This window comes from Pan troglodytes, chromosome 7 (assembly GCF_028858775.2).
Source record: "Pan troglodytes isolate AG18354 chromosome 7, NHGRI_mPanTro3-v2.0_pri, whole genome shotgun sequence".
NCBI classification, from domain to species: Eukaryota; Metazoa; Chordata; class Mammalia; order Primates; family Hominidae; genus Pan; species Pan troglodytes.
Window position 1 is genome coordinate 51,782,028 of NC_072405.2, and position 24,468 is coordinate 51,806,495.

The 24,468-nt window shown below is 35.7% G+C and overlaps 1 long non-coding RNA gene across 3 annotated transcripts in view; it reads left to right on the forward strand.

Moving 5' to 3' along the window:
* LOC134810857 (uncharacterized) overlaps positions 1–23,274 on the forward strand; it is a 117,145-nt gene extending 93,871 nt beyond the window's left edge. The window contains exons 12-16 of one of the 3 annotated variants that reach the window (XR_010159505.1): positions 222–323; positions 17,115–17,393; positions 19,164–19,320; positions 21,509–21,554; positions 23,045–23,252. This is a non-coding gene — a long non-coding RNA (uncharacterized LOC134810857). Of the gene's footprint in view, positions 1–221; positions 324–17,114; positions 17,394–19,163; positions 19,321–21,508; positions 21,555–23,044 lie in introns of those variants that run through there. The other 2 variants (XR_010159507.1, XR_010159506.1) reach the window with 2 other exon arrangements.
* The last annotated feature ends 1,194 nt before the right edge of the window (positions 23,275–24,468 follow it).

The following is a 24,468-nucleotide window of genomic DNA, read 5'->3' on the forward strand; positions in this document are numbered from 1 at the left end:
TAACAACCTATTGAAATAAGGCAGCAAAATCCTCACTTTGTAGAAGAAGACATTGAGCCTATGAGAAGTAGGTTCTCCAAGAACAAATAGCTGTTCATTATGGAGCTAGGCCTTATGCAGAGAAGGAACACTTTCTATTATGTCAAGCTAATGCAAGTTAATTTACTGAGTCACAGTGCCCTCGATTTATGAGTATTTCACCTTTTTTTCTCTTTAATTAGAAGCTTATTGAGAAGTTTGTGGAATATAAGTGTAAGTGTATTGGATAATTAAAGTTTTGATATTCTGATATTGTTGGAACTACTTGAAGAATTTAACATTTGGTAAGTATTTTTCATATGAGTATTAAAATAGTAATTTTACTTATTATATGTTTATACATAGAATTTGTCAATTACTTTCTGACTACAAAGACAAACAGATACAAAAAAGCCATTCTCTCAACAGCAATCCAGGTAAGACTTCTGACAGTGAATTACTTTAGGTCAGTGGTTCCCACTCTTTTTGGCACCAGGGACCAGTTTTGTGGAAGACAATTTTTCCATGGACTGGAGGAAGGAGAGGATGGTCTTGGGATGATTCCAGCACATTACATTTATTGTGCTACTTTATATTATTATACTGTAATATATAATGAAATAATGATACAACTCTCCATAATGTAGAATTAGTGAGATCCCTGAACTTGTTTTCCTGTCACTGGATGTTCTCATCTTGAGGCAATGGGAGAAAGTGACAGATCATCAGGCATTGGATTCTCATAAGAAGCACACAACCTAGATCCCTAGCATGTACAGTTTATAGCAGGGTTCATGCTCCAATGAGTATCTAATTCTACCTCTGATCTGACAGGAGGTGAAGCTCAAGTGGGAATAGGAGAAATGGGGTGTGGCTGTACATACAGATAAAGCTTTGCTGGCTTACCTGCCACTCACCTCTTGCTGTGTGGCCTGGTTCCTAACAGACCATGGTCTGGTACCAGTTTGTTGCCCAGGAGTTGTGGACCCCTGCGCTAGGTGGTCCTACCATAGATAAGAAAGTAAAAGTAAGGAAGTTTTTATCACAAAAAAAAAAAACAGTTTGAAAAATCACTGTGTATAAATTGCATGTATATATTTTACAATTTTTTTTGAGAGTAGGTTTGATTTCAGAATTATTTAAAAATTTCATTTTAGGTGATTTATAATTTCAAATATCTGAAAAATTTAATTATGGTCTCTAAAATCTTGTACAATATTTTTATATAAATAAGAAAAACACAAGTTAGTGCATGGTATATCTTTTTTACAGTCACATGATAAACTGGACTTGTTATACAATTGAATCTTCTATTTAATTATTTAAATAAATGGTTTGCTTTGAGCAAATGAATGTTAATTACAGTTGACCCTTGAACAGTGTAGGACTTAGGGGTACCAATCCTCCATGCAGCCAAAAATCTATGTATAACTTTTGACTTCCCTCATAACTTAACTACTAATAGCCTACTGTTGACCAGAAGCCTTATTGGTAACACAGTCAGTTAAGATGATATTTGGTGTGTTATAAGTATTGTATATAGTATTTGTACAATAAACCAGAGAAAAGAAACTGTCAGGAAGAAAAAATATAATTAATATCAAGTGGAAGTGGATCATCATAAATGTCTTCATCCTTATTCTTCAAGTTGAATAGGCTGAAGAGGAGAAAGAGGGACGTTGGGCTTGCTGTCTGAGGTGACAGAGGTAGAAGAAAATCTGCATATGAGTAGTAGACCCCCACAGTTCAAGCCTGTGTTGGTCAAAGGTTAGCTATATTACACTGTGGTTTGTGTCACTAAAAAAGTAACTATCTTTAAAAGTGGAAACTCAGCAATACCTTTCTAATACCATAAGCAAATGAGAATGAGAACTGCAAGACTTAGTCAGTGTGCAGCAACACCAATGGGAAATTATTTTTTTAAAAGATACCTACAGAAATGTCCCTGTCTGACAGCTTTGAAGAGAGCAGTTGTTCTCCCAGCATGCAGCTGGAGATCTGAGAATGGGCAGACTGCCTCCTCAAGTGGGTCCCTGACCCCTGAACCCTAAGCAGCCTAACTGGGAGGCACCCCTCAGCAGGGGCGGACTGACACCTCACATTGCTGGCCAGGTACTCCAACAGACCTGCAGCTGAGGGTCCTGTCTGTTAGAAGGAAAACTAATGAACAGAAAGGACATCCACACCAAAAACCCATCTGTACATCACCATCGTCAAAGACCAAAAGTAGATAAAACCACAAAGATGGGGAAAAAACAGAGCAGAAAAACTGGAAACTCTAAAAAGCAGAGTGCCTCTCCTCCTCCAAAGGAACACAGTTCCTCACCAGCAATGGAACAAAGCTGGACGGAGAATGACTTTGACGAGCTGAGAGAAGAAGGCTTCAGATGATCAAATTACTCCGAGCTACGGGAGGACATTCAAACCAAAGGCAAAGAAGTTGAAAACTTTGAAAAAAATTTAGAAGAATGTATAACTAGAATAACCAATACAGAGAAGTGCTTAAAGGAGCTGATGGAGCTGAAAACCAAGGCTCGAGAACTACGTGAACAATGCAGAAGCTTCAGGAGCTAAAGCATTCAACTGGAAGAAAGGGTATCAGCGATGGAAGATGAAATGAATGAGATGAAGTGAGAAGGGAAGTTTAGAGAAAAAAGAATAAAAAGAAACGAGCGAAGCCTCCAAGAAATATGGGACTATGTGAAAAGACCAAATCTACATCTGATTGGTGTACCTGAAAGTGATGGGGAGAATGGAACCAAGTTGGAAAACACTCTGAAGAATATTATCCAGGAGAACTTCCCCAATATAGCAAGGCAGGCCAACATTCACATTCAGGAAATACAGAGAACGCCACAAAGATACTCCTCGAGAAGAGCAACTCCAAGACACATAATTGTCAGATTCACCAAAGTTGAAATGAAGGAAAAAATGTTAAGGGCAGACAGAGAGAAAGGTCAGGTTACGCACAAAGGGAAGCCCATCAGACTAACAGCAGATCTCTCAGCAGAAACTCTATAAGCCAGAAGAGAGTGGGGGCCAATATTCAACACTCTTAAAGAAAAGAATTTTCAACCCAGAATTTCATATCCAGCCAAACTAATCTTCATAAGTGAAGGAGAAATAAAATACTTTACAGACAAGCAAATGCTGAGAGATTTTGTCACCACCAGGCCTGCCCTAAAAGTGCTCTTGAAGGAAGCGCTAAACATGGAAAGGAACAACCGGTACCAGCCACTGCAAAATCATGCCAAAATGTAAAGACCATCAAGACTAGGAAGAAACTGCATGAACTAATGAGCAAAATAACCAGCTAACATCATAATGACAGGATCAAATTCACACATAACAATATTAGCTTTCAATGTAAATGGACTAAATGCTCCAATTAAAAGACACAGACTGGCAAATTGGGTAAGGAGTCAAGACCCATCAGTGTGCTGTATTCAGGAAACCCATCTCACATGCAGAGACACACATAGACTCAAAATAAAAGGATGGAGGAAGATCTACCAAGCAAATGGAAAACAAAAAAAGGCAGGGGTTGCAATCCTAGTCTCTCATAAAACAGACATTAAACCAACAAAGATCAAAAGAGACAAAGAAGGCCATTACATAATGGTAAAGGGATCAATTCAACAAGAAGAACTAACTATCCTAAATATATAAGCACCCAATACAGGAGCACCCCAATTCATAAAGCAAGTCCTGAGGGACCTACAAAGAGACTTACACTCCCACACATTAATAATGGGAGACTTTAACATCCCACTGTCAACATTAGACAGATCAACGAGACAGAAAGTCAATAAGGATACCCAGGAATTAAACTCAGCTCTGCACCAAGTGGACCTAATAGACATCTACAGAACTCTCCACCCCAAATCAACAGAATATACATTTTTTTTCAGCACCACACCACACCTATTCCAAAATTGACCACATACTTGGAAGTAAAACTCTCCTCAGCAAATGTAAAAGAACAGAAATTATAACAAACTATCTCTCTGACCACAGTGCAATCAAACTAGAACTCAGGATTAAGAATCTCATTCAAAAACGCTCAACTACATGGAAACTGAACAACCTGCTCCTGAATGACTACTGGGTACATAACGAAATAAAGGCAGAAATAAAGATGTTCTTTGAAACCAATGAGAACAAAGAAAGAACATACCAGAATCTCTGGGACGCACTCAAAGCAGTGTGTAGAGGGAAATTTATAGCACTAAATGCCCACAAGAGAAAGCAGGAAAGATCCAAAATTGACACCCTAACATCACAATTAAAAGAACTAGAAAAGCAAGAGCAAACACGTTCAAAAGCTAGCAGAAGGCAAGAAATAACTAAAATCAGAGCAGAACTGAAGGAAATAGAGACACAAAAAACCCTTCAAAAATTAATGAATCCAGGAGCTGGTTTTTTGAAAGGATGAACCAAATTGATAGACTGCTAGCAAGATTAATAAAGAAGAAAAGAGAGAAGAATCAAATAGATGCAATAAAAAATGATAAAGGGGATATCAACACTGATCCCACAGAAATACAAACTACCATCAGAGAATACTACAAACACCTCTACACAAATAAATTAGAAAATCTAGAAGAAATGGATAAATTCCTTGACACATACACTCTCCCAAGACTAAACCAGGAAGAAGTTGAATCTCTGAATAGACCAATAACAGGAGCTGAAATTGTGGCAATAATCAATAGCTAACCAACCAAAAAGAGTCCAGGACCAGATAGATTCACAGCCGAATTCTACCAGAGGTACAAGGTGGAATTGGTACCATTCATTCTGAAACTATTCCAATCAATAGAAAAAGAGGGAATCCTCCCTAACTCATTTTATGAGGCCAGCATCATCCTGATACCAAAGCCGGGCAGAGAAACAACCAAAAAAGAGAATTTTAGACCAATATCCTTGATGAACATTGATGCAAAAATCCTCAATAAAATACTGGCAAACCAAATCCAGCAGCACATCAAAAAGCTTATCCATCATGATCAAGTGGGCTTCATCCCTGGGATGCAAGGCTGGTTCAATATACGCAAATGAATAAATGTAATCCAACATATAAACAGAACCAAAGACAAAAACCACATGATTATCTCAATAGATGCAGAAAAGGCCTTTGACAAAATTCAACAACCTTCATGCTAAAAACTCTCAATAAATTAGGTATTGATGGGACGTATCTCAAAATAATAAGAGCTATCTATGACAAACCCACAGCCAATATCATACTGAATGGGCAAAAACTGGAAGCATTCCCTTTGAAAACTGGCACAAGACAGGGATGCCCTCTCTCACCACTCCTATTCAACATAGTGTTGGAAGTTCTGGCCAGGGCAATTAGGCAGGAGAAGGAAATAAAGGGTATTCAATTAGGAAAAGAGGAAGTCAAATTGTCCCTGTTTGCAGACGACATGATTGTATATCTAGAAAACCCCATTGTCTCAGCCCAAAATCTCCTTAAGCTGATAAGCAACTTCAGGAAAGGCTCAGGAGACAAAATCACTGTACGAAAATCACAAGCATTCTTATACACCAACAACAGACAAACAGAGAGCCAAATCATGATTGAACTCCCATTCACAATTGCTTCAAAGAGAATAAAATACCTAGGAATCCAACTTACAAGGGATGTGAAGGACCTCTTCAAGGAGAACTACAAACCACTGCTCAAGGAAATAAAAGAGGATACAAACAAATGGAAGAACATTCCATGCTCATGGGTAGGAAGAATCAATATCATGAAAATGGCCATACTGCCCAAGGTAATTTACAGATTCAATGCCATCCCTATCAAGCTACCAAAGACTTTCTTCACAGAATTGGAAAAAGCTACTTTAAAGTTCATATGGAACCAAAAAAGAGCCCACATCACCAAGTCAATCCTAAGCCAAAAGAACAAAGCTGGAGGCATCACACTACCTGACTTCAAACTATACTACAAGGCTACAGTAACCAAAACAGCATGGTACTGGTACCAAAACAGAGATATAGATCAATGGAACAGAACAGAGCCCTCAGAAATAACACCACATCTCTACAACTATCTGATCTTTGACAAAACTGACAAAAACAAGCAATGGGGAAAGGATTCCCTATTTAATAAATGGTGCTGGGAAAACTGGCTAGCCATATGTAGAAAGCTGAAACTGGATCCCTTCCTTACACCTTATACAAAAATCAATTCAAGATGGATTAAAGACTTAAACATTAGAGCTAAAACCATAAAAACCCTAGAAGAAAACCTAGGCATTACCATTCAGTACATAGGCATGGGCAAGGACTTCATGTCTAAAACACCAAAAGCAATGGCAACAAAAGCCAAAATTGACAAATGGGATCTAAGTAAACTAAAGAGCTTCTGCACAGCAAAAGAACCTACCATCAGAGTGAACAGGCAACCTACGAAATGGGAGAAAATTTTCGCAACCTACTCCTCTGACAAAGGGCTAATATCCAGAATCTACAATGAACTCAAACAAATTTACAAGAAAAAAATAAAGAACTCCATCAAAAATGGGTAAAGGATATGAACAGACACTTCTCAAAAGAAGAAATTTATGCAGCCAACAGACACATGAAAAAATGCTCATCGTTACTGGCCATCAGAGAAATGCAAATCAAAACCACAATGTGATATCATCTCGCACCAGTTAGAATGGCAATCATTAAAAAGTCAGGAAACAACAGGTGCTGGAGAGGATGTGGAAAAATAGGAACACTTTTACACTGTTGGTGGGACTGTAAACTAGTTCAACCATTTTGGAAGACAATGTGGCGATTCCTCAGGAATCTAGAACTAGAAATACCATTTGACCCAGCCATCCCATTACTGGGTATATACCCAAAGGAATATCAATCATGCTGCTATAAAGACACATGCACACGTATGTTTATTGCAGCACTATTCCCAATAGCAAAGACTTGGAACCAACCCAAATGTCCAATGATAGACTCGATTAAGACAATGTGGCACATATATACCATGGAATACTAGCAGCCATAAAAAATGATGAGTTCATGTCCTTTGTAGGGACATGGATGAAATTGGAAATCATCATTCTCAGCAAACTTTCGCAAGAACAAAAAACCAAACACCGCATATTCTCACTCATAGGTGGGAATTGAACAATGAGAACACTTGGACACAGGAAGGGGAACATCACACTCTGAGGACTGTTGTGGGGTGGGGGAAGGGGGGAGGGATAGCATTGGGAGATATACCTAATGCTAGATGATGAGTTAGTGGGTGCAGCGCACCAGTATGGCACATGTATACATATGTAACTAACCTGCACATTGTGCACATGTACCCTAAAACTTAAAGTATAATAATAATTAAAAAAACCAGCTAAAGGAAAAGAAATATTTTGAGAGCATTGAAAATATCAAAAAAAGAATGATAATCTTCTAAAAGCTATAAAACTGAATGAGGAAACTTTAACAAAAGAGGTATTTCACTACAATGAACAGCTTAGCATTTTGACAACTGAGAATAAAATGCTTGGTTTTAAACTGGGGGATGTAAAGCCCCACAAGGAAAGACTGGAAGCAGAAATTCAATCATATAATTGTAGACTGGCCACTGCTGTATATTATTGTGACCAAAGTGAGAAAGCAAAAAGAGACCTCTTTCCAGAGAATAAGACATAAATAGGTTCATTTACAGGAGAAAATGAAGTTTGATATGCCTACCCTAAAAGGTAACAGTGAGGTTCTTTCTGAACAACTCTCTAATGCTGACAGTAAAATTAACAGCTTAAAAATTAAGCTCCATCACACAAGATAAACGCTCAGAGAAAGGACTTCAGTTTTAGAACATTTCCAAAGAGATCTATGCCAAACACAGACAGTGTCAAAAGAAAGAAATTGAACAAATGTGTCAAAATGAACAAAGCAGAGTAAATAAATATACTGGAGAGCAGAAACCTATGAAGACAGATTTTCTCAACTACAAAGTGAAAATAATTTGCTTTGGCAGCAACTGGATGATGCTGACAAGAAAGCTGAGAGTTAAGAAAAGACAATCAGTACTATCCAAGAGCAATTCCATGCTGTTCTCAGAAATCTTCTAGCTGAGAGTATAAAGTCTTCTGCTGGAAGAGGAAAACGAGGAGATAATCAATGTACGTAATCCCTTGAAAGAAAGAATATATCAATGTGAAAAAGAGAAAGTGGGAAAAAAGTAAGTATTAACAAAGATATTTTTCAAACTTCCTGAAAGAAAATTTAAAGTAATATTTGGTTATGGTAAATGTTATATGTATTTGAATATAAAAATATGTAGACCATAAAATATATTTGCTGTATGGCCTAGAAACATACCAGCAAAAAAAGGTAGACCTGAAATTTGCCTTATTTTGAACAATGAAATTGTATCACCTTTGAAATTTTAAGACTTTAATTTACAAATTGTTACTATATATAGACTAATAGTTCTAATGTAGACTTCTGCTGAAATAATTTTAATATCTCTCTGTGGACTAATTTTAAGACCATGATGAGACAGATAAACAGAAATGCTTTTTACCTGAAATGAACTTTTTGAAATTAAGATTCAATCATGTGGGTTACTTTGACAGTTATTTCCAGGTTTCCCAGGTGAACTGAAATATACTGCTGTATCTCATAGTACTTTTTTAAAGTAGCTTTTTATGTATTTATGTTGGTGTAGTTTTATTTTTATTTTTACTGTTTTGACTTAAATCTGAGACTTTAAGTCTCACATTATTGTTATGACCTCTCAATTATTTGAAGGCATTTACTTTTTATAAAATCGTTATTTGGAACAGATGTGAATTTCCAGCAAAACCATATTTGATTTAATCTTACCTCTGGTGTTTATTTTAATGTTCTTAAAAGTAATTTGCTCATGATTTTTATCTTATGGCTCAATGACTGTCATTTGGATATAACCTTGTCCAGTACAAAGATAATTGTGGTTGTCTGCAGTTGCTGTGTTTAGCATTGGGTTTTCATTTTCAAACTAATGAGGGATGGCAGAATTCACATATAGTTGGAATGGAGTGAGTAGGGGAGAGAGTTATAGGAACTGAGGTAAGGGAGGGAGGTGGAGGCCAGGTTACCTAGGGCCTCCAAATGTCATTGGAATTTTACTTTTATTCTGAGGTAGAAAGCTATTACAAGGATCTGAGCAGGCAATTGAATATGTGAGGAGTGGGGAGGTTTATTTGAGGTTCTGATAAAAATGAGGAAAGACATTTTACACTCCAGCATTTTCCACCACTAATCCCACCCACATACCGAATTTTTGGGACTTCAGTAGGTTGTTAAGCATTGTAAATGTATCAGGGATTAATGAATAGTGGGCTGATTCTGTCATCTAGCAGAATACTGATTTGGAAGGAATATAACACCTGTGTCCTTAACTGAATTCAGTAATAAGAATGTATACACATGAGGAAAAGAAGGTGAATCCATGTATGTGGTGCTGTTTTTCAAAGTATATGTTGAATGTTATGATCATGATTTAATAATAAGGTGATATATGAAATCAGTAACAAAAATATCTTAACACGTAATTATGAGACAACTTCTACAAGAACCGGCTGATACCCTGAAAAAACACCTGTCAGAGCCTTCCCTAGAGGCTACACCACATTGTCACATTAATTTAGAAGAGACACAAGATTCAAAGAAGGAATTAGGTAAAATCAGAGTCAAGTATGTATGAAATGTAACATGTCAACAGTTAATCTGTAGGTGGTGGAGGAATACATAATGTTGTAGGATGCTAATTGCAGTGGATAGATTTCTTTTGTATTTTCATTACAATTAATTTTATTATCTTTATCATGCACTTATTTCTTCTGACTTTTCAGTCTGTCATGTTTTTCTCATAAGTATGTACATTTTAAAGATAATATTTACCCTTAAGAAAGCTAGGAATTATACATCATTCCTCACAGAAGTTGAGAGACGTTTTTTTTGTGTGTGAAACAGTATTTTTCAGGGATTTCTGTTGCCATGTTGAGGCAAGCCAGATTACATCAGAGGATAATGTTTAATAGAATGTTCCAGAAAAGCATCTTATTGCTTATCTTACTTTCTTGAATGGGTGCAGAATCTTTGTATATTTATTGCATGAATTTTAGGATAACTTGTACAGAAAGGCCATTATACTTTTCTCCAAAATGCAGATGTTTTAGGTTAATTTACAAAGTACTTGAAATGTTAGGCATTCCCTTCTTTTTTCTTTCATTTTAAGTATATTGTAAAAGCATGGAAATGCTCAGTTTGTGTAGAGTATATACATCCAAATTAGAGGATTAAGAAACGTATCTAGATCCTACCACTGGGATTTTAAAAGACAATTGTATTGATGTATAATTTGAACACCATACAGTTCACATGGTCTCTTAGTATATTCACAGAGTTGTATAGCCATCACCACCATCAATTTTAGAACATTTTCATGATCCTAAAAAGAAACAGTGCATCATTTTGCTATTATCCACCAGTTTGCCCTTCCTCAGCTCTGGGGAACCACCAGCCTACTTTGTCTTTATAGAGTTGCCTATTCTGGACATTTCATATCAGTTGAACCACACAATATGTGGTGGTCTTTTGTGATTGGGTTCTTTCACATAGGATAAGGTTTTAAGGTTCATCTGTGTTGTAACATATGTCAGTACTCAATTCCCTCTTATTGCTGAGTAATATTCCACTGTATGGATATATCAGTCATTTTATTTACTCATTCCTCAGTTGTGGACCTTTGAATTGTTTCCATTCTTTGGCTGTTAATCATGTCTGCTTTTATGTACAAGTTTTTGTGTTTTCATTTCTCTTGGGTGTATACATACAAGTGGAATTGCTGGGTCATATTGTAACTCTATATGTAACCTTTTGAGGAGCTGCCAGTCTGTTTTCCAGAGTGGCTGTATCATTTTACATTCCTATCAGAATTGTGTAAGGGTTCTAACTTCTCTATATCTTTGCCAACATTTTCCACATTTTTGATTAAGAAAAGATTTCCTCTTAGTGGAGTGAAATGATACCTCATTCTGGTTCGATTTGCATTTCCATAATTCCCTATGTTACCTCATTTTGGTTCAATTTGCATTTCCCTAATGATTAATTACTTTAATCATCTTTTTACATGCTTCAGAGTGACTTGTGTATCTTCTTTGGAGAAATGTCTATTAAAATGCAGCCTATTTTTAAATGTGGTTGCCTTTTTGTTTGTGAATCCATAAGATCCTTAACAGATATGATTCTCAAGTATTTTCTTTCACTCAATAGGCTTTTTTAAAACTTTCTTGATGATGTCTGTTCACGTGCAGGCATTTCAAATTTTGATAGTCATTAATCTTTTTTTGCAGTCACAAAGATTTATGTCTATGTTTTCTTCTAAAAATTTTATAGTTTTAACTCTTATATTTAGTGATTCTATTTTGAGTTAATTTTAGATACAGCATATGCCAGGAGTCTATTTTTATTCTTTTGCATGTAGATAGCCAGTTTTCCCAGCACCATTTGTGGAAAAGACTATTCTTTTAAACAAATTAATATTCTTTTTTAAGTGTTGTTCTTTTTGGCACCCTTGTTGAAAATCAATTGACCATAAATGTGAGTTTATTTTTGGATTCTCAATTCTAATATGTTGATTTATGTCTACTGTTATGCCATTACCAAAGCAAATTTTAGAATTGCTTTCCAATCGTGTTACTTATTATTACCAATTGCCTAAAGTAAGAATAGAAATTCAAGTACTAGGTTGCCTTTAATTTCACTGTTTGCTTCTTGAAGGAACATGTGGTCAGCTTATATTATGGTAACTTCATGCTTAACCTTTTGAGGAGCTGCCAGTTTGTTTTCCAAAGTGGCTGCACCACTTTACATTTCCAGCAGCATTGTATAAGGGCTTTAATTTCTTTACATTTTTGCTAACACTTATTTTCTATCTTTTTTATTGAACAAATATTTCATTCTGTGGTGTGAAGTGACACCACATGGTGGATTTTATTTATATTTTCCTAATGACATTAAGCATCGATTAATGTGCTTATATCCATCTTTTCTTCTTTGCAAAATTTCTATTCAAAATCTTTGCCCATTTTTAATTGGGTCATCTTTTTATTTATGAATTGAAAGGTTCTTTATATATCCTAGATATAAATCCCTTATCAGATATATGCTTTCCAAATATTTTCTTCTACTCGTTGACTTGACTTTTCACTTTCTTGACTGTTTTCTCACACACAGCATTTTTCAGTTTTGAAGTCCATTGAATCCATTTTTCCTTTGGAGTCAGAGCTAAGAAAACACTGCCAAATGTAGTTACAAAGACTTATGCCAGTGTTTTCTTCTGAAAGTTTTAGAGTTTTAGCTGTTACAGTTAGCTGTTTTATTTTGAGTTAATTATTAAATATGGTATTTAGTGAGAGTCCAAATTTATTATGTTTTTGCATATGGATACCCAGTTGTCCCAACACCATTTGTCTAAAAGACTATTCTTTTCCCATTTCATTGTTTTGTTAACCTTGTAAAAAATCAATTGACTGTGAATACGCAGGTTTATTTTTTAATGATCAGTTCTTTGTTTATGTCTATTCTTATGCCAGGGCCAAATTGAATTTAATAAGTTTTTTTCAATCATGTTGCATATTACCAGTTGTCTTATGTCATAATAAATATTAAATATAGTGGAACATCTTTAACTTCACCTTATGCATCTCCAGAGAGTCTGTGGTCAGCTTATACTTTACTTATCCTAAGACATGATGAGAAGTCAGGCTTACAAGACACAATTCATTTCTTTTTTTTCCTCCATTCAAGCCTTTAGTCTCTTATCCAGTGCCTCCCTCTGTAGTTTCATTTTCAGTAAATTTTGGTCACAGGATCCACTGACATAGCCTACTATTTAGTGCATTATGTCTTATTAACTCATTATAATTCATAGAATCATCCATAGATGCTTACCATCTAGAAAGGAGAAGTTAAAGTCTGAGCTGCCAGCTTTCCTCAGTGGAAATCAAGTGAAGTTATCATCTTTCAATTCGCAGATCCTTTTCCCACCTGGTAGCTGGTTCTCTTGTGTAGCACTGTGGCTGATCCTTTTCTTGGTGCAGATCCTGCATTCTCAGAAACCACAGTTCCCTGTATTGACCTCATTTTACTGAAACAGAGATGCACAGCTGTGCTTTCTAGCTTAGTAGAAGATTCTTGGAATAAAAAGTTTAACTCATTGCAAGAAAAATATTTAGGAGTTGCAGCGCTTAAAAATCTGGTAATGTTCAGGAAATTTATCAGTAGTAGATTAGTAATATGAATTTTAAAATTTCAGAGTCAACTTGTGTGCTATAGAGAAGCGTTGTGGTATAACATAGAGTTGGGATGGTCTTAACCTCTCCATACAATCAAGCTTGAAGTAAGGATGAAGGAGAAATCGCATTTGATTTCTTAACACTCAAGGCACACTACATTTATTTTACTTCTGTGAAGATTAAAAATAATTCCATCGTGTTCTCCTTGTTTCCCCACTGAGTAAAGGAAAATGAAAATGGAATACTAGATTGATTAATAAATACTCAAAGCTGCTTACTTTTAGAATTTTTAGTTAATTGAAATCAGGTAAACTGTCTGATTTTGGTTATTTAACCAAGTAGTTCTAGTTGTTTTTCCAAATCACGTCTTCTTGCTTTCCAGTCTTATTTCCTAACTTGAGGGGAAATTCTAAGGAGACACCCTTGCCTTGTTTTCAGAGTTCATAATTGAAGGGAGTTTTAGGAAAAGTTCATCCTCAGGAACTTATGTCTCTCTCCTAGTTATCTGCTGCTTCTCAATAATGCTTGTCATCAATAAATTAATCTCAACATTTATTTGATTCTACTTTAAAAGAGACTCTTTTCTGCTGCGTAAGTTATGTTTCCTGTTGTCTCTTTTTTAAAATCATTTTTTTCTAACAATTACCCAGAGTTTAGTGGCTTAAAAGAGAAACATTTAGGGCTGGGCATGGTGGCTCATGCTTGTAATCCCAGCACTTTGTGAGGCAGAGGTGGGTGGATCATGAGGTCAGGAGTTCAAGACCAGCCTGGCCAAGATGGTGAAACCCCGTCTCTAATAAAAATACTAAAAAAAGAACAACATTTATTTTGCTCATGAATCTGTGGCTTGGAAAAAGCTTGGCCAGTACAGCTTGTCTCTGCTTCCCTCAGCTTCCCTAGGAACAGCTGAATGACTGGGGAAATGGAATCATCAGATGCTTTGTTCAACCATGTGTTTGATGGTTGATGCTGGCCATTGGCTGGAACCTTGGTTTGGGCAGGCAGCATGAACACTGACACTGGCACTCCCAGGCTCTCTTTGTGGCCTGAGCTCTCTCTTGGTCTGGGGGCTGGGTTTGAAGGGAAAGCAGTTGGAGATAGAGAAGCCACATGGAATCCCTTATTACTGCATTCTTTTCATTAGAAGGAAGTCAGTAAGGTTGGCCCATATTCTGTTTTTTTAGTGGGATGAATTTATCTTCTCTTTTGTTTTTAATTGACATGTATATACAAAATTATGAGCTATAAAGTTATATTTTGATACATGTATATAGTGTGTAATGATCAAGTTATTACTAGCATATTTATTACCTCAATCATTTTTCAAAAAGTCTTCCAGCTTTTTGAAAATATACAATAAATCATAGTTAAGCATATTCACCCTACAATGCTACAGGACACCAGAACTCATTCCTTTTTTATAACTGTAATTCTGTATCTATTAACCAGCCTCCCCTCCCTTACTTCCTTGAGCTTTTTTGTTGTTGTTAAGAGAGAGGGTCTTGCTAGTCTAGTCTGGGCTCTGGGCAACTGCAGTCACCCAGGCTATAGGCAATGATTTGATCATAGCTCACTGCAGCCTCAAACTCTTGGGCTCATGTGATCACCCCACCTTAGCCTCCTGAGCAGCCAGGATTATGGGTGTGCACCACTGCACCTGTCTGATTTTTTACTTTGTAGAGATGAGGTCTCATGATGTTGCCAAGGCTGGTCTGGAACCTTTGGCCTCAAGCAGTTCTCCTGCCTTGGTCTTTTAAAGTGCTAGGAAATTGCAGGCATGAGCCATGTTGTCCAGCCTTCAATTTTTCTTTAGCTCCCACACATGAGTGAGAGTGTGCAGTATTTTTCTTTCTGTGCCTGCACTTAACATTCTCCAGACTCATCCACGTGGCCACAAATAACAAGATTTCATTCCTCTATGTGTGGAATACTATTCCATTTTGTATGTATACTACATTTTTTTGTCCATTTGTTGATGGACATATAGGTTGATTCCATACATTAGCTGTTGTAAACAGTGCTACAATAAATGTACGAGTACAGTTATCCTTTTGATCTTTTGTTTTCGATTGGCTGAATACTCAGTAGTGGGTTTGCTGGATCCCTCAGCAGTTCCAATACTAGTTTTTTGAGAAATACTCATGTTGTTTTGTGTAGTGGCTGCACTAATTTACCTTCCTACCACCAGCATATAAGAGTTTACTGTTCTCTGAAACCTTAACTGCATTTGTTATTTTTTGTCTTTTCAATGATAGTCATTTATTTGAACTGGAGTGAGATTATACCTCGTTGTAGGTTTGATTTGTGTTTCCCTGAGGATTAGTGATACTGAGCATTTTAAAATGTATTTATTTGCCATGTGTATTTCTTTTTTTAAAAAAGAAATGTGTATTCAGATCTTTTGCCTTATTTTGAATTCAGATTTTTTTTTAATGTCAAGTGTTTGCATTCTTCTATATTTTGGATATTAGTCCTTTATTAGATGAATAGTTTGAAAGTATTTTCTCCCATTCTACAGGTTTTCTGTTTACTCAGTTGTTTTCTGGGCAAAAGCTCTTTAGCTTAATGTGGTACCATTTGTCTATCATTTGTTTTTTGCCTATGCTTCTGATGTCTTATCCATAAAAATCTTTGTGCAGACTAATGTCCTGAAGCATTTTTCCTATATTTACTACTAGTAGTTTGATAATTTTGGGCCTGACATTTAAGTCTTCAATTCATTCTGAGTTTATTTTGGTATTGGTGTTAGATAGGAATCTATTATCATTGTTCTCCATATGTATATTCAGTTTTCCCAGTGGCATTCATTTGAAGAGGGTGTCCTTTCTCCATTGTATGTTCTTGGCATCTTAGTCCAAAATCAGCTGGCTGTAAATATGTGGATTTATTTCTGGGTGGTGTATGCCATAGACTTTACCCCAAGAATCATTACTTCTTAAAATGCAATTCAAATTAGCATAAAACATTTGCATTTTAGGGAAAGGCTTATGACATTAGAATCCTTATTTACAGGATTCATTATTTTGTCTCTTTTTTTTTTTGAGATATGGTCTTTGTCTGTTATCCAGGCAGAAGTGCAGTGGTGTGGTCATAATTCACTGCAGCCCTGAACTCTGTGTCCAAGCCACCCTTTTGCCTCATTCTCCCAATGAGCTGGATGTACAGGCATGAACCACCATGGCTGGATAATTAAAAATAATTTTTTTGTAGAGATGTGGAGTCTCACTATGTTTCTGTGGCTGCTCTCAAATTCCTGGCCTCAAGTGATCTTTCTGCCACAGACTCCTAAACTGCTAGGATTACAGGCATGAGCCACCATGCTTAGCATAGAGTGTTATATTATTTTCAGTGTCTTATTCTGAGAGCCATTTTTTGACTTTGGCCTAAATATCTTAATATGATATCTCTGAAACTGTTTTTGACAAATTATGGGGAATGATGATGAGGGAAGAGGTTTATAAACTTTCTCCTAAGAGATAACTTAGAGCCATTTAAGGAGGAACAAAAAGAAACAATCAGAATAATAAAAGATCAAGTGCAAAAGTTCTGCATCAAAGATGATGATAGTAAAGAATATATTTTTGTGACTCATGGTGGTCTAATTTTGTTCTTGAATTTCTGAGTAATTTAAGGGTTAACATTTGAGGAATCTGCTACATTACTGGTAATATTTTATTCCAAGTAAATGTATTTCAAAAATTTTATTGGTTTATTATTAAACCAAAATTTTTATTGGTTTTATTATTCTCAGCTACTTAATTATCAAGCTGTATTATTTCATTCATGCAGTTTGATGATCTCACAGCAGAATTGGAAGCTGTATCTTTACAATGTGTCTATTTGGCTGAAAACAATCAAGTTACTCAACAGGAGTTATCTATGAAAAAAGTACAACAGGAATGTGAAAAACTTGAGGAAAATAAAAAGATGTTGGAAGAGGGAATAGTAAATCTTATGACACATATGGAAAAATATGGTAGAACTTGGTAAAGTACAAGAATATAAATTGGAGCTAGAAGAAAAAGCAATGCCAGCAATAGAAAAAAAATAGAAGAAATCCATTAACAGGTTAGTTTTTAAAGTCAGGTAAGTTCATCTGTAATGTGCTTTCATTTATTTCACTGCAAATTACATTTGAGATATTATATGTATTGTGTTTACTCTGCCTCTCATAGCAATTTGTAGAGTTCTAGAAACAGGTGGCATCTGTGTTTTTCTTTTAAATATTTAAATTTCCATCATTATTATAACAAAATTGATCTTTCAGAGTAATGATTCTCACTATAGACTCACTTGATTGTTAAGACCTGTAGGCATAAGACTATTAGGAAAAGAGAAGATTGTGATTTAGAAATTAAATGATACTTTTGAATTGGTCTTAAGCTACATTGTTCATTGTTCAGTTTTTAAAATTATAAATAGATTCTATTACTTTTTAAATGACCAGATTGCATTAATACTAACACTACTAAACATACACTCATAGAAAATGGAATAAGCTTATTAATTTGTTTTGAAAGCATAATTTAGTGAGATGCCTTCAGGAGATTAGTAGGAAGTGAATGCTAACTTGACAATATAATTTTGGAAAATAATGTCAGTAAATAATCTTACCTTTAAAATGTTAGTCAGGGAGAGTTTCTGTGTCTCCTTCCTTTCTCTCTCTCTCTCTTTCTTTTGTATGGCTTTTTTTTCCTGAAAAAATCTCATGTAGTTAACTTGATCTATTAGTTTTTTTCACTAAGTATTTTTGAATCGTTATAATTAATAAAATGATCTTGTTATAAAATTACTTGTCAGAATTTCCCTAAGTAGAAATATTAATGAGTTTAATTTACTTTTTGGTACATCACAACCTAAACCCAAAGTGTCAAGTACTACTGCTACTCTGGGTATATCCTGGCCCTCAGGCATGGAACTGTCCTTGATTGTGATCTTTAGTATTATCACTATAGGGCACCTTAAGAAAGACTATTCTGTGTAACATTTTCAAACTACAGAAAGGCGTTCTTGTGAAATAGGGAATAATTATTACAGGAATGAAAGGAAGTGTGATTCACAAAGTGGTTTCAAAATAACACCTTGTTCAGCCTGAAGGGGTGTGTGGAAGACAGAAAGAAAAAACCCCATCTCCAGTGCCTTGGTCACAATGTTAGGGGCTAATTGTCTTCAGAGATGCTTTAGTTCTTTTTGATCACCAACCAAGCCATCTACTTCTCTACTATGAGTTGTTGCTCAGAATTATTCATCATTGCCAAATGCTTAATTGTTCCTAGATAATGGTTGAAATGTACAAGGGTGAAACGTGAAACTGGTTTACTAAACACAAGTATTTCTAGCGGTTTTTTTTTTGGTTCATTTTAGATTTCTTAAATGTATATTATTTAAGGAGTACAACAAGAAGTTTTGATATAATTATTTATAGTGAATTGGTTCTTATAGTCAAACAACTTAACATATTCATTTTGTCACATAGTTACCCTTTAAATACAAGTATTTCTAATAGAAATCTTCCAAATCTTACAAGTAGAGTCATTTTAGAAAGCAGCAAGTGTTACCTGTTCAGCCCCACATTACTGATAGCCATTTCTCTTCCCTCTCTACTTTGTTTGAATTGCTTATTCAGTAGAAATCACCCTAGAAACACATGTACTTCTTTTGAACCACTTTAAAATTATAATTGGTTACAACAGATATGCTCTCACACATCTTCGGTGAGAAAACACTTTAGTGGGTAATTTGGTTTACTCTCTCAGCAACTTTTAAAAAAGTTGAAGTCATTAAGACTCATTTAAGGAAAAATGAAATACTAAGCATTTGTCTTTGCTATCTTCACAGATCAAATAAGAAAATAACAGTGATCAGCACCAAGCTCCATATGGAGAAAGAGTGGATGAAAGCTTTTCTCAGTGCTCTATGAGGCCAGGCTCAGAGCCACCTTGTGTTGAAAATCTTAATAGTATAGGACTCAACAAAATGTATTCCCAAAACACCTGTAAGAATTCCTACTTCAAGCCCACAGACTTCAAATTACCTTTTCTCTTTTGGGTTTTATTTCACTAATAATATTCTTGTTTTTAATTTGGTGAAATACTGAGTTGTTCAGTTGACCTATGCATGTTAAGTAAAGATTATAGTTAGCCGTATTAACACAGAAAGGAAATGGGAACTTTCCTTTTTTTTAAAATTCCCCAGAGCTCTAATTTTCAAGAGACACCCATTTGCTAACTTTATTCAGTAAATGTAAATAAACTGACACATTTCAAGTTTCTTTAAAGGCTGCATTTAAGTTAGATTTTGGAAATTGCATGTTATTGCCTAATAACTGAAGGTATACTTTGAGATGCTTTGGCTTACGCTCTAATTGATTGTAGTTTGGCTGTGGTTCATGCCACTTTTAAGGTTTCTTTGTACCATCTCAACTCTTCCCACCCATACTCACAAGGGAATGATTGGCATCCAAACACTTAATCACACACGGGTATTTACTATTTAATAGAATCCAAAATAAGTGCATTTTATGAATTAAATAAACATAAAATACTAAAAGATTCATTTCCATTTTTATTTTAAAAGCCTTGTGCTCTTCTTACATAAGAGTACATACTCTGACTATAAAAATCCTGGAAGTAAACCTAGGAAATATTCTTCTGGCCATAGTGCTTGGCAATGAATGTATGGCTAAGTCCTGAAAAGCAATTGCAAGGATAACAAAAATTGACAAGTGTGATCAAATTAAACTAAAGAGCTTCTACACAGCAAGAGAAACTATCAAGGGATTGAACAGGCAGCCTACAGAATGGAAGAAAATATTCACAAACTATGCATACAGCAAAGGCCTATTATCCAGAATCCATAAGGGACCTAAACAAATAAACAAACAAAAAATAACTCCATTAAAAAATGGGCAAAGGACATGAACAGACACTTTTCAAAAGAACACATATAAGTAGCCAACAAATGTATTAACAATTGCTTATCACTAATCATCAGAGAAATGCAAAACAAAACATCAATAAGATACCATCTCACACCAATCAGAATGAATATTGTTAAAAAGTAAAAAAAAAACTGGTGTTGGGAGGATTGGAGAAAAGGGAACAATTACACACTGTTGGTGGCAATAAAAAATCAGTTCAGCTGCTATGGAGAGCAGTTTGGAAATTAAGAACTAAGAATGATCATTGGATGCAGCAACCCCATTACTATGCTGGGGGTATACCTAAAGGAACAGAAATCATCGTAACAAAAAGATGCATGCACATGTATGTTCCTTGCAGCACTATTCACAATAGCAAAGACATGGAGTCAACCAAGGTGCATCTAAGGTAGACCGAACATCCAAAGTAGATTGGAAAATTTCACATACACCGTGGATTACTATGCAGCCATAGAAACAACAAAATCATGTCCAACATGGATACAGCTGGAATCCATTATCCTAAGCAAACTATCATAGAAACAGAAAACCAAATATCTCATATTCTTACTCATAATGTGGGAGATAGGCATTGGGTTCACACTGTCATAAACATGGGAATAGTAGACACTGGGAAATAAGAACGGGGAGGGACAGAGTAGGCCAGGGTTGAAAAACTACTTATTGGGTCCTATGCTCACTACATGGGTGATGGGTTCAGTTGGACCCCAAACCTCAGCATTCCTCAATATACCTTTGGAAGAAACCTACACAGGTACCACCTTGATTTAGAATACAATCTAGAAAAAAATTTACTATAAAAAAGGTTACTGTAAGTGGAGAATAGAAATTTCTTTTTAAGGAAAAGTTTACTGAAGTGAAAAATGGATTAAACTTTTATAAAGGGCAGAATTTTGCTAAGAGTTTTGAAGCAATGTATTCATTGCAAAACATGACTTTAATTGTTTAACGTTTGTACTAATAAAACACCACCTTTCTAAAATTATTTATATACAATAGATCAATATTAATTTTATTTTTATCAGATAAATCTAAACAGCATTACACAGATATATCCTCTATTATCTAAACTTAAAATAAGTAGAAATTTTATTTTATTTATGTGATTATTTTTCTATTTAAACAAGTGTTCAAGTTATGTGTAGTCACTAAATATACTAAAGGCCACATTTTGTAAGTGATATATTATTCTCATGATAATGTCTCTTGTTTAACTTAAACATTATTATTATTTTTACTTTAGATGGAGTTGGACTGTGTAGAACAAATAATTAGAGAAACAAAGAAAAGTATGTTGCCAAAATTTATTAATTAAATTTAGACTTATTTTAGAAATAAACTGTAAATAGCAAATGGCATTCCTTTTCATTGTTGGGTTAGTAGATACTATGTTATTCTTTTGTTACATACATCTAATGACAGATGTGAAAACGAAAACTTTCACAATGAAGAGTATACTTATGCACCATTAATTCATCATGTTCCATAGCTTAAAAAATTCCCAAGAAGTCTATGCATCCCTTTTTTACTGGCTCTACACTTTATTCACTTTTGCCATTCTCATGGAACTGTCAGCCAGCACACTCAAACAATTCTCAGCAAACAAAGGCATCATCAGGTGCTCAGGGTTCTGGTAGAGATTTAAGACCAACAGACCTCATGCTCATTTAGAAATACTCAGCTGAGCCATAATCATTCATAAGCAGTCACTTGACAGGTGACATTTTAAATTTTCTGTCATTTACTTTGTCATTGGCTTACTTTTGTTCTCAGGAAAAGTTCCAAATTTTTCACCATGGAATAAAAACACCTACATCAATGTGATTCTTGTCAAGTTACTCAGCCTTGTCTCTAGCCACTTACCACACTCTGCCCTTTGCTCTAGCACCAAACTGGATGGAGTGGAACTCCACAGGGTTCTTCCTCACCTCAGGCTCTTTGCCTTCATCTCTTCCCTCTATCTGGCAATCTTTTCCTCGTCCTTCAGGCATCAACCTACCTATCTTCTCCACCAGAAAGCCTATGATATTGACACAAAACTGGGATAGATGACCCTTCTGTGTGTTCCAGTAGTGCCCTGCTATATACCTGTCATGGCATCTATGACTCTATGTGGACATTGCCTGCCTGTCTGTTTTTTCAGATTACAGCATATGATTGTTGAGAGGTGGACCATACTATCTTCATCTTGTAATTCCAGTGCTGGTTCTAGTACCTTAGCACATGGCTGTTGAGTATGTGAATGAAGACTAAAAAGCTCTCGTATTTAACCACAATTGTAATTAATTCCATGTGTAAATACAAGCAAATTCTATTTAATAGTAATTTTGTATTATAATTGTACATACATATTTCTCATTCTTATTAACCCTGATAAAGTTCTGAACTATTTATTTATTTATTTATTTATTTATTTTGAGATGGAGTTTTGCTGTTTTTGTCTAGGCTAGAGTACAATGGTATGATCTCAGTTCACCGCAACCTCCTCCTCCCAGGTTCAAATGATTCTCCTGCCTAAGCCCTCCGAGTAGCTGGGATTACAGGAATGTGCCACCATGCCTGGCTAATTTTGTATTTTTAGTAGAGATGGGGTTTCTGCATGTTGGTCAGGCTGGTCTCGAACTCCTAACCTCAGGTGATCTGCCCACCTCAGCCTTCCCAAGTGTGGGGATTACAGGTGTGAGTGACTGCACCTGGCCAACTCTTTAGTTTTTAAACTTACACATAGTTAACTGAAATGTTTTAGGTAAAGAACATAATTCTTTATTTTTCTTTCCAGCTGTTGCTGTGTTGGACATTTTCTCCCATCTGGTTTCTTCTTTAGAATCCACTGATGAGCAACAACTAATGAAGAGAATATCTAAACCATAAAATCTTAAGGAAAAAGTTTATGATTTAAAAGACCTAAAACATCTTAAAACTTTATTACTGATCTGTGTACATGACATTTTAATTGTTTCTCATAAAATATGTAACATCATGATCTTCACTAAAGTAGAATATGTTTGTATCATATGTGTGATGAAAATGTATATGGTATTTTAAATGATTTTTTAGCCTCTTTAAGTTTTAAGTTGATCTTGTAAATGAAAACCAGTATTGTTGAGTTTGACATACTCAAATTGCCCAGATTTCAGCTGTTTAAACAGCCAAACAATCAAGTCATCATTGATACTTCAGTAGAGGTCATTGATGGCTTATTGGCATTTTATAGCTTTTACTACTATATATAATAGGAGACTTGAGGAGTACCAGCCTGGTGTGTTCGTGCTAATGTTACTATTTCCTTTTTTTCTTTTTTTGAGATGAAGTTTTGCTCTTGTCACCCAGGCTGGAGTGTAATGGCGTGATCTCGGTCACTGCAACCTCTGCCTCCTGAGTTCAAGTGACTCTCCTGCCTTAGCCTCCTGAGTAGCTGAGGTTACAAGCACCTGCCACCACACCCAGCTAATTTTTTTTTTTTATTTTTAGTAGAGACGGGGTTTCATCATGTTGGCCAGGCTGGTCTCGAACTGACTTCAGGTGATCCACCCACCTCAGCCTCTCAGAGTGTTACTATTTCCTTTTTGTAGTTCAACAGTATTTTGTGTGGAGATATTTTGAGGCTCTGTAAATATCTGGTTGCTCCTCAAAACCCACTAGATTTAGCATTTCATGGATGACTTGTGTTTGAGCAATTATTACTGTAATGATTGCCAAATGATTACTTTCTTATTCTCTCCTTTGTTCTACATGGAGAAATAAAACCAATACATAACTGAGAAGGGAAAGCTCATGATTCTGGTCCTCAAATGCCCCAAGATTAGGCCAGTGGTAGACATTTCAAGCTCACTTCATCTCTTTTTTATTTGTCCCCATTAGTCTGTCCGCACTTTTTAACTTTCTGGCACAAGATGCTCCAAGCTTATTTTGTATTTTCTCTGCCCCAGCCAGGAATGAGTGATTTTTCTTAGAAGCAGAGGTGGAGCCACCAAGGAAGCACAGGATGAGCATTCCACAGCTCGCACTCACTGGTCCCCAGTAGGAAGAACCACTGCTGCATCCACTGAGGTACTAAGAAACTAGCAAAGAACCTTCTGACTGTCTGGGGACAGTCCTCATGTGGTCCTTGGCTCAGCCTGAAAGGTTCTGGATTAGTCTCCCTGAAGCCTCTGTGCTTTGTCTCTAGACCTGGGCTCTGCAGGAAGGGCCCTGGGAGACCAA